The sequence below is a fragment of the Notothenia rossii genome (genome assembly GCF_949606895.1).
Source record: "Notothenia rossii genome assembly, chromosome: 8".
NCBI classification, from domain to species: Eukaryota; Metazoa; Chordata; class Actinopteri; order Perciformes; family Nototheniidae; genus Notothenia; species Notothenia rossii.
The window spans coordinates 70,633,824-70,642,995 of record NC_136906.1 but is presented as its reverse complement, the minus strand read 5'-3'; the positions used below and the strand labels follow the sequence as shown (position 1 = coordinate 70,642,995).

At 38.1% G+C, this 9,172-nt stretch overlaps 1 long non-coding RNA gene across 1 annotated transcript in view; it reads left to right on the top strand.

The window, feature by feature from the left end:
* Positions 1-1,283: 1,283 nt before the first annotated feature.
* LOC307017136 overlaps positions 1,284-9,172 on the top strand; it is a 65,539-nt gene continuing 57,650 nt past the window's right edge. The window contains exons 1-2 of the long non-coding RNA XR_013802036.1: positions 1,284-1,539; positions 3,697-3,749. This is a non-coding gene — a long non-coding RNA (uncharacterized lncRNA). The remainder of the gene's footprint in view (positions 1,540-3,696; positions 3,750-9,172) is intronic.

Sequence of the window (9,172 nt, the reverse complement as noted above, 5' to 3'; positions counted from 1 at the left end):
AAGAAGGACACTTGACACAGTGGCCGTTTCTCAATCGCGAGGATACTGGCTTGGTAGTCGCATACTTCCAAGTCACTTCCTTCAGAAACGAAGCAAATATACTTCCAAGCCACGGCTTCTGAAAACAAAGAAGAATGGAACAAGCTAACAAGTGTGCCAATCTCTCTAACGGTTTCAACATAAACTGTACCGAAAATAAATACCTCACGATGTCTATCTAATTATGAACTTGCTTTACTTTCACGGAACACATTTTTGGTGATAACAAATGCAACAAAGTAACATATTTACCAAGACATGTTCTACGCCACTACATACTTACATTTAAATGTGTGCTGCGCTGCGTCGGTTCAGCCATTCTCCGCAAGGGTTTTTGAAATTGGTCCGTGCGCAAAGCATTGTGGGGATTTGCAGGACGCGAAGTCTACCCATGTGCAGCCTCGAAATTACCCCCAAACCAATGACGTGGCCTCGGTGGAATTCCAAGTATGCTGGAGATTGGAACAGTCCTTCGGCGGCACTCGATGACGTAGTACCCTTGAAATATTGGCTTGGAAGCCAGTTTCCTCGCGATTGAGAAACGGCCATCGGCTTTTGGCAAAGCTGAAAAATAAAACTCGAGAGAGATGAGTTATTGTTATTACAACTGACTTCACTATTATTTAACAACTCTTTTTATTGGGTTCTTTTATTTGGGGTTAAGTACATTGTCAGAATAAGTGAGAAATAATTGTAACTTCTGTTACAGCCATATGAGCCGGGAGCCAGGAGTGACAGCCACCACGCCCACACAAACACAGACAGGGAAAACAAACACAAGGGAGGCGCTGGAAGAGTACAGCCACCACAGTGTTAATTAAGTAATGTTGTTGAAGAACCGAAATGCATAAAATTGAAAGTTAATATGTATCATATCCCTCCAAAATGGTATCTGGTGTTTCCATAGCAACAATAACTTCCTGTCAACAGCGTAAAGTCCCACAGACAGTACACACGTTCATCCCTGGTTCATCCTCATTATCCTTTTTTTTGTTCTGAGGAAAAAGTCAGAATTCTGAGATTAAAGTCAGAATTCTGACTTTTTTCTCCCAAAATGTTTTATATTTTGTTGTTCTGAGGAAAAATTCAGAATTCTGAGATTAAAGTCAGAATTCTGAGATTAAAGTCAGAATTCTGACTTTTTTCTCAAAACAAAAAAAAACATTTTTTTTTCAAATCCTCCCAAAAAATAAATTCATATGGCCCTAATCCTCTTCCGTAATTTCGCGGTATTTGGCTGCCGAACGAAATCATGTACGCAGCTCGTGACGTATCTAGGAGTCCAGAGGATGGTATCAGTACTACAAGTACAAAAATAACATTTTATTAATTTTTTTTTAATGAAATATGTTGTCTATAAATTAATCTGAGGGCCGCAAAAAGAGGAGGTGCCCATCCCTGGTGTAATACATGCGGTAGCTTCAACGGCTACTCAGCTGCATGGTGAGCAGGTCCTGCTTGAGTCAAAAACAAAGAACCTTGATTTACCCATCTTTACATGTGAGTTGTTTCAACTTTGTGAAAGCTACAGTACTTGCAAGCTAGTTATACAAGCCACTTGTTGTTTAGTATTTCTGGAATTAACCTGAGTTAGCTACCTTGCTTACACCATGCTAACATAACAAGCTTGTTTGTTGTCATGCTAATGTTAGCTAAACTAAAATACAACGGATCTACATACTAGCATTTCTCTGCTAGCATCTCTCCTGGCTATTTGTCTCACATTAATTGTGACATTGAGAGTAAAAGTGAACTGTGCCTAAATAAATAACTGTTGGTAATGGTGATATTCATAAACAATTTCACATGGTTTTCATTTAGAGACCATGGTGGTGTGATAAACGATTAAGAGTATTTCAATGCTAAAGTAGCTAATGAGCTAATACTAATTTGAAAATACGCTAGATGTCGCTAGGTTACGTAAAGACAACGTTACTTGAGGCCCTTTTTGCATGAAAGTAATGTAATGTATGATTCAATGCTTAATTTAAGTGTAACAACCATGCCACTTCGATATTAAAGACAAAAAAGGTAATACCAATAATAACAAAAGAGAAAATGGAATACTTTTGTTAACATCTTCAGAAAAACATCTCTGAGAAAAAGTTACTGACACGCATTTCTTTTTTTTTTTTTACATATTTAAGAGACTCAAAGGGACACAAGATTTGAATCAATAACAACTTGAAATGTATGATTTTATGTATATGAAATATAACTTATAAGTTTAAAAAAGTGCAACGATAGTACTTGTTTAGTCTTGCAAAAAGTACATTTTTGTTGGATAGGTTTTGTATATATTTGATAATATGAAATACAAAAATATACATTTAATTTACTTTGCCTCAGTCAAGACAAAATACGATATATATCCAATATCATTTATTGAACAAATATGCCCATGAAATTAATGAATATGGCTTTAAAATAAATTCAGAAAATAATAAACAAATCGATTTTAATAGAAAAATAAAACATTTTAAAACAGTTTTTTTCAGGGACTTTTATTGCACAATGTATTTAATTTGTTACTTTATTGCATAATGGCACATTTATCCTATTACACGTTTTTAAGTAATTGGCTGATAGTTACATCATCAGTTGTCTGACAGCGACACAGAAGCTATGTTGCATCTAAACAAGCCATTTCATTTTCCAGGCCGGGGTGATGTGAAACAGGGGGTCCTACTTTTGTAGGAATCTAGTTAGTTGTCAGATATGAACAGATGAGTAGTTATTTGAAAAAATTGGAATGCATAAATGTTCCTTTATACCAAAACAATACATTGCACACATGTGAATCACCACTTTGTAGCTTAACAGTAACATTTTCCTAATAGATGTTTGTCATAGTGGACCATTTTACTTGACGTAACAGGGAATGCACAACTTTAATTTATACTAAATGGTCTCTGTGCGTTTCTCAATCAGAAAACTTTATATCGCAGACACTTGTGTGTTTGTTGGGATACAAATATAATAAAAAAACACACAGTAAAGGATTTTAGGTATCTCTGAGTTTTTGGTCTCTGAGCTAAGGTTACAGAAGCGCATACAAGCGTTTGGTAGAAATCTAATCATCAAACCTTTAAGGGCAAATCAGACACTGCTTACCATTTAATACAATCTCTGTTATTAAACCACTTACATCCATTTACAACAAAGATTTCAAAGATCTGGACATGAAACCACTTAGATTGAATGCAATTTCCTAATAAAGTATACTCTTTCAGTTTAGACAATATCAGTTATTACTCCAAATAAATGTTTAAACGTTTAAATGTCTCCTCTCCACCATCTAGCTCCACCTATTTCAACATACTAGACTTCACTATACTTCCACAAACACCCTAAGTATATCAGAAGCAAAACACTTTATTACAATAACAGTGTAGAGAGAGTTCCTTTGCACAAACGGAATGTTTTTTATGTATAATATCTTGGTTAATTGCTCTTCTTTTGTATTAATATATGCACACATTTAAAGATTTAAACTGTAAGATATGTTTTATTGAACTATAAATGCTTGTCAGGGGACTGGTTTTAGATGTACAGTGAATCGGACACTGCTTACGCAACTGGCACTTTATCTCTGTACTCTTTGCTTGTAATAAAACAAATCAATAATGATGTCTCCTTTCCGTTCCTTCCATCTAGGTGCCAAGCCCAACCAGTGATCCAACATGTTCAATGCTAAGCCCCCGAGACAGGTAAATGGAAATCAACCATTCCCTGACATGTCTGAAACATGGCAGCGTCTTCATTAAGAGTGCCTTCGGGCTGTTGCACATCCACCAGGGCAGTGAAATAACAACAGAACAAATGTCAAATGTTGTGTCATTGATTTTGCAGAACTGTGTATTGCAAGACTGGTGTTGAGCAGACTGTTGTGACAGTATTTAGACAGGGTGTCGTCCTATGGTTTTTCCAGTTGTTGTGGGTGTGAGTGAGTTCCTCAAGGTGCTAAAAAGCATGATCAACTCATTTATTAAAGAAATGCAAATCTTCACACTCTCTTGGACAACAGTGTGAGGAATGGTCAGGGATTGAGTATTGCTGTTAGTGATAAAGCTGTTGAAAGCATGTCCTAGTGGGACCCATATACTGAAGTGAGCTATGTGTGAAAAATAGGAGGACTTTTAACTTGAACTCATTCCATTTGAACAGCAGATAATCCAGTCTCAGGAGAACATCTTTGCAGTTTCATTGCTTTGGAGAATGTGGTGGCACTCCACACCTCCAACACCAAATCAGTGTGTGCAAGAGGTGGCGCAAAGTAGAGCCTGGTAAACATGTTGTTGAGTGTTCTTATTTTGTTTGCCCCATCAGTTAATACATCATTCTAGATATCTGTCATGTATGTAGGTATGTCTGTTGCTAAACAGCAGGCTTTACAAATTGAATAACTGCTAACAAACCAATATTTGACCTAGCTTTTAGTTCTGAGCTTCAAGAACACATCATACAGGTTTGGACTGGTTTAGGATTTAATTTATTTCACAACGTTACATAACAGTTAGCATGGTGTAGGTGTAAGCATGTTTGTTCACAGGTATATCTGTTCTTGAAAAGTCTGGGAATTATTTGCATAGACTGTGTGTGGATACTTTAGTCAAAGAGCTTGTTTGATTACATTAGCAAAGTGCAGCACCCTAAAAAACATTGTCCTGCTCCGACGGACTGGTATCTGTTGTATCTTCAAGAACTTGTTGATAACATGTTCCAGTACTGTTAATGAGAGACAATCATGGATCAAAGGTTACAGTTCCTGAAATTGTCCCTAAAAAGGTCATGAGTTAAGCTGAACTTGTCTAGATTTGTTTTACTTATTTTATCTGAAAGTATTTGACATATTTAGACTATATTGAACAAAGTAATACCAGTTGGAACCAAGACTCTAGCTTAGTAAAAAGTAACCTATCACCATAACGGTCACACTTCATGAAATTGCAGTTCAGTTCAAGTCGACAAGCTGTGACTGCTCCAATTAAGTACAAATATTATTATTAAGCTAATATTTTTAGGGTAACATTTTGTAGCTTAAATACATTTTTACACTTGCCAAGATTGATTTGGAATGCATTTTTCCACAGTAACTGAAAGCTAATTTTTTAACATAATAACTAAATCCCACTCCAGTCCCACACACCCCCTTTCCAGCAGTGTCACTGTTTCCACAGCTAGAAATTTTTCTACCAGCAATTTTTCTTCACTGATGCTGCTGACTCCTGCCATCTCGCTCTCTGGCACCACCCAACGACCAGAGGCTTCTATGCCAGTGCAGCGACCCATTTCTGTTATAACCAACATACGCAGAAGGTTGGTGACTCAGGTTAAAAACAGAAAATCCAAAAGTATCTGTTTAAATTTATAAAATGTAACAGTAATTCCGCACACTCCACGGTCTATCACAAACAACAACACACGAGTGATAGTATATCGAACACACTTAAACATGGCTCTATTAATTGTCAGGTCTTTAGCACTGCAGGTAAATCATTTTTAATCAATGATTTTATCACCAAGCACAATCTGGCTTTTATGTTTTTAACTGAAACTTGGTTAGACCAAAACAACAGCACAGCTGTTCTTATAGAATAAACCCCTCCTAACTTTAGTTTTATGAGTCAGGCAAGACTGCATAAGAAAGGGGGTGGAGTAGCTATTTTATTTAATTGCTTCTTTTGAATATGTGGCCCTTCAGTTGACATGCTCCTCTCGAGATCTTTTTCTAAACATCTACAGACCACCCAAATGCTTTCAAGCTTTTTAGTGTGTCTATAGTGTGTATTGACTTAGGCCTGTCACGATAATTAATTTTGTTGGACGATACATTTTTCTGGAAATTATTGCGATAAACGATAATATGGTCGACACCGTTGTAAGACCATTTTAGACCACTGACATAATGATAATATATAATAATAATTCAAATACATCCTTTCAAACATAACTTTTTATTGAACATTCAACATTGCAAATGAAATGTGAAATAATATTAAAATATATAAATTATATATAATAAATACAAAAAAAAATTAAAGGGGACCTATCATGCAAAATGCACTTTTGTACGTCTTGTATACATGAATATGTGTCCCCGGTGTTCCAGGGAACTCACCAAGTGTCAGAAAACACAACCCTCTCTATTTTCCTCCATACCCAAATCTCTTAAAAAGGGGCTGCAACGGATCTGATACAGACTGACCCAGATTTGAACACTTCTGTGACGTCACAGAAGTGGCGCTACGGCTATTGGGCCAACTCCACCAATCAGGAGGAGACAGCCACGGACATTGCCGTTCGAAAGCGCTGGAGACGCTGTAGTACATATGCCAGACAGCGTTTCCGCCCGGGGGGCGTCTTGCCGTCATTTGATGCCCTTATTCAGCTCGGGACGCCCTGAACATGAGCAGAGGGCGTCCAAAAATATTAATAATTCGAGAGAAGATCGAGAGTTTTTATCGCTTGAAATTACAAAAAGGAAAAAGGACAAGGACATCCCTCTGTTGGAGGGGCAAAGGAGTCTGGTGGGATTCTTTTTGGAGTATTGAAGATCGTTTCCCCGACATCAAAGGTGCCTGCTACAGGAAAACATGGAACGTGCACGATTTGGACGCAATGAGCCAGGGGGTTTTAGTGGAGCACGCGGCGAAACTGAAGGCTCCGTGTTAAACTGTGGTAACATGAAGAGCCGTTTGGGAGCCGAAACAGCCGTAGCTTTAAGAGAGCTGAGCCAAATGATCCGGCTCACTAACGTAAAAAGACAGTATCTATAAGGGACGGCTCAAGCCAAAATCCCCCCCCCCCCCCCCCCATATATATATATATATATATATAACAGTGGCGGCCGGCCCATAGGGGCGCTAGGGGCGCCGTCCCACCTCTTCCCACATACAAAAAAAAATATTAAAAAAAATATTAAATTAAAAAATATATATTTAAAAAAATATATATTTCAAAAAAATATATACATATATATTTTTTTTTTTAATGAACAAGGTAAATATCATACAATTGTTATCAGTAAAATGTATAATCTACAATAAAATCTTGTTTAAAATTGTGTTACGATGTCTAAAGTTACTGATAAGTCACATGTTTCCTGCCTGGCCTTGCCCTTGGCATTAGTTTATCATTACGGGGCGCTGCCCCCGAGCCAAACAGCAGCAACCAGCACGTTGCAAAAGTCTCAATAGTAAACTGTGCCGCCGAAACATAATTTCAGCCAATCAGCGCCGTCAAATATTTTGGTCACGAGAGCGTTGACGTGAGTTGTTTTTTTAGACTCGTGAGGAACTGGGGTAGTATCTATCTATAGCAGGGGTGGGGAACCTCCGGCCTCCGGGCCGTATACGGCCCGCGAGACCATTTGGTACGGCCCTCGGGGTAATTTTATAAACACACGCAAAAAAGAAAAAAATTCAAGAAATCTAAACCGAAAAATAATTAAACAAGCTTGTTTTTCCTGGCCACGGTCAGGGTCCTTGAACACAACACGAGCCTAACGTGTCATCATGTGGTATATGTCTCGTCTGACAGGAGTGTAGTTCTAACGGAGAGCATCAGAACGCGGCTCCGGGTCGGGACTTCACAAATTGCAATACCCATAAGGAGCTGTACACATGCCGCAGTTTTTGCGTGGCTGTGTCTTTAGTTGTAAGCCCAGTGGCGATCTGTTCATCTGTCATACTGATCATACAGTCAATAACGTTGTTGTTATTAGCATCTGGTTAGCTAGCTATGCTAACGAATATAAGAAGCTTTTTCTCCAACCAGTGAGGTAAAGGCACATCTTTATATGATCATTATAGTTATAGAAAAATAAGAGAATAAAGTAAACAGGTATATAATACTAATATCAAAGTAAAAAAAAGTTGTTATTAATAAACAAGAATACAGTTTAAAAGGGAAGTGATTTGTAAAATATCCATAAAGAAAAAAATCTGCTTACAGTTCTGTTTCATATGGGTGTTGAGAGATGTATCCATAGATCTCTTCATGTTGCTCTCAAAGTGCACCAGATTGATGCTTTTAACTTCAACATTTAAAAAAAATCTTCCTGGTGGTGCATGCCCCCAAACCCCCCTGGATGAGGTTAGATCATGGATCTATGATACTGGACAGTCTTTGTTTTATTCTCATCCAAAAACAGGGATGATAGCTCATATATGAGACTTCAAAGGTCTTTTATTTTGAAACTCTACATCAGAATGTCCTGATTTTTTCTGAGTGACTAGATGGGGTGTCCTGCTATCACCCTGGAGTGAGATGGTTCTATGATACTGGACAGTTTTTGTTTTATTCTCATCTAAAAACAGGGATGATAGCTCATACAATAGAGATTTCAAAGGTCTTTTATTTTGAAACTCTACATCAGAATGTCCCGATTTTTTCTGAGTGACTAGATGGGATGTCCTGCTATCACCCTGAAGTGAAATGAGTCTTTGATACTGGACAGTTTTTGTTTTATTCTCATCTAAACACAGAGGGATGATTTTTTTTGACTCTACCGTAATGCATAGGATATTCGCGCACAGCAATATCACGTGAGGGCTGGCTTGACTAGGTTTTCCCGAGTGGAGGCTGGCTTGACCGCAGTTAGTTTGGCATACTCAGCCCAACTCAGCCTGGTTGTTCCTGTCCCTATAACCACGATTTTATGGGGCCATTACATCACCAGAAGTCCCAATTTAAGGGGTCATTTCTCCCCAAACATTTTTTTTTACTCACTATATCAATAGCCCCACCAAAAATATTTTCCTTTTAACCTCCTTAAAAGAACAGTCAAGTGCACAGTCCACTGTCAAAGACCTAGATGCCTCAACACCAGGCCATATCCAAATCTGTTTTACCTCTTAAGTGAACTAAATAACCGGACTCTGGTCCGCTAAAATAGATGTTCTCGGAGCGCTTGCTTGCGAACTCTGGAGTGCTTCATTGCTGGTGTGAACGCAGTCCGCACCAAAACATAGGAAGCGCAGTATTTACGTGTCACAAGAACGCGGATATCTTCAACGAAGCGGAGGGATCTAGATCGGCATGAAGGTGTTCTTTTCCCCATAATGACCAAGTTGCTGCACATTATCCCGCTTATTACATGGCCACATTCTCAACAAACATGACTCCCAAT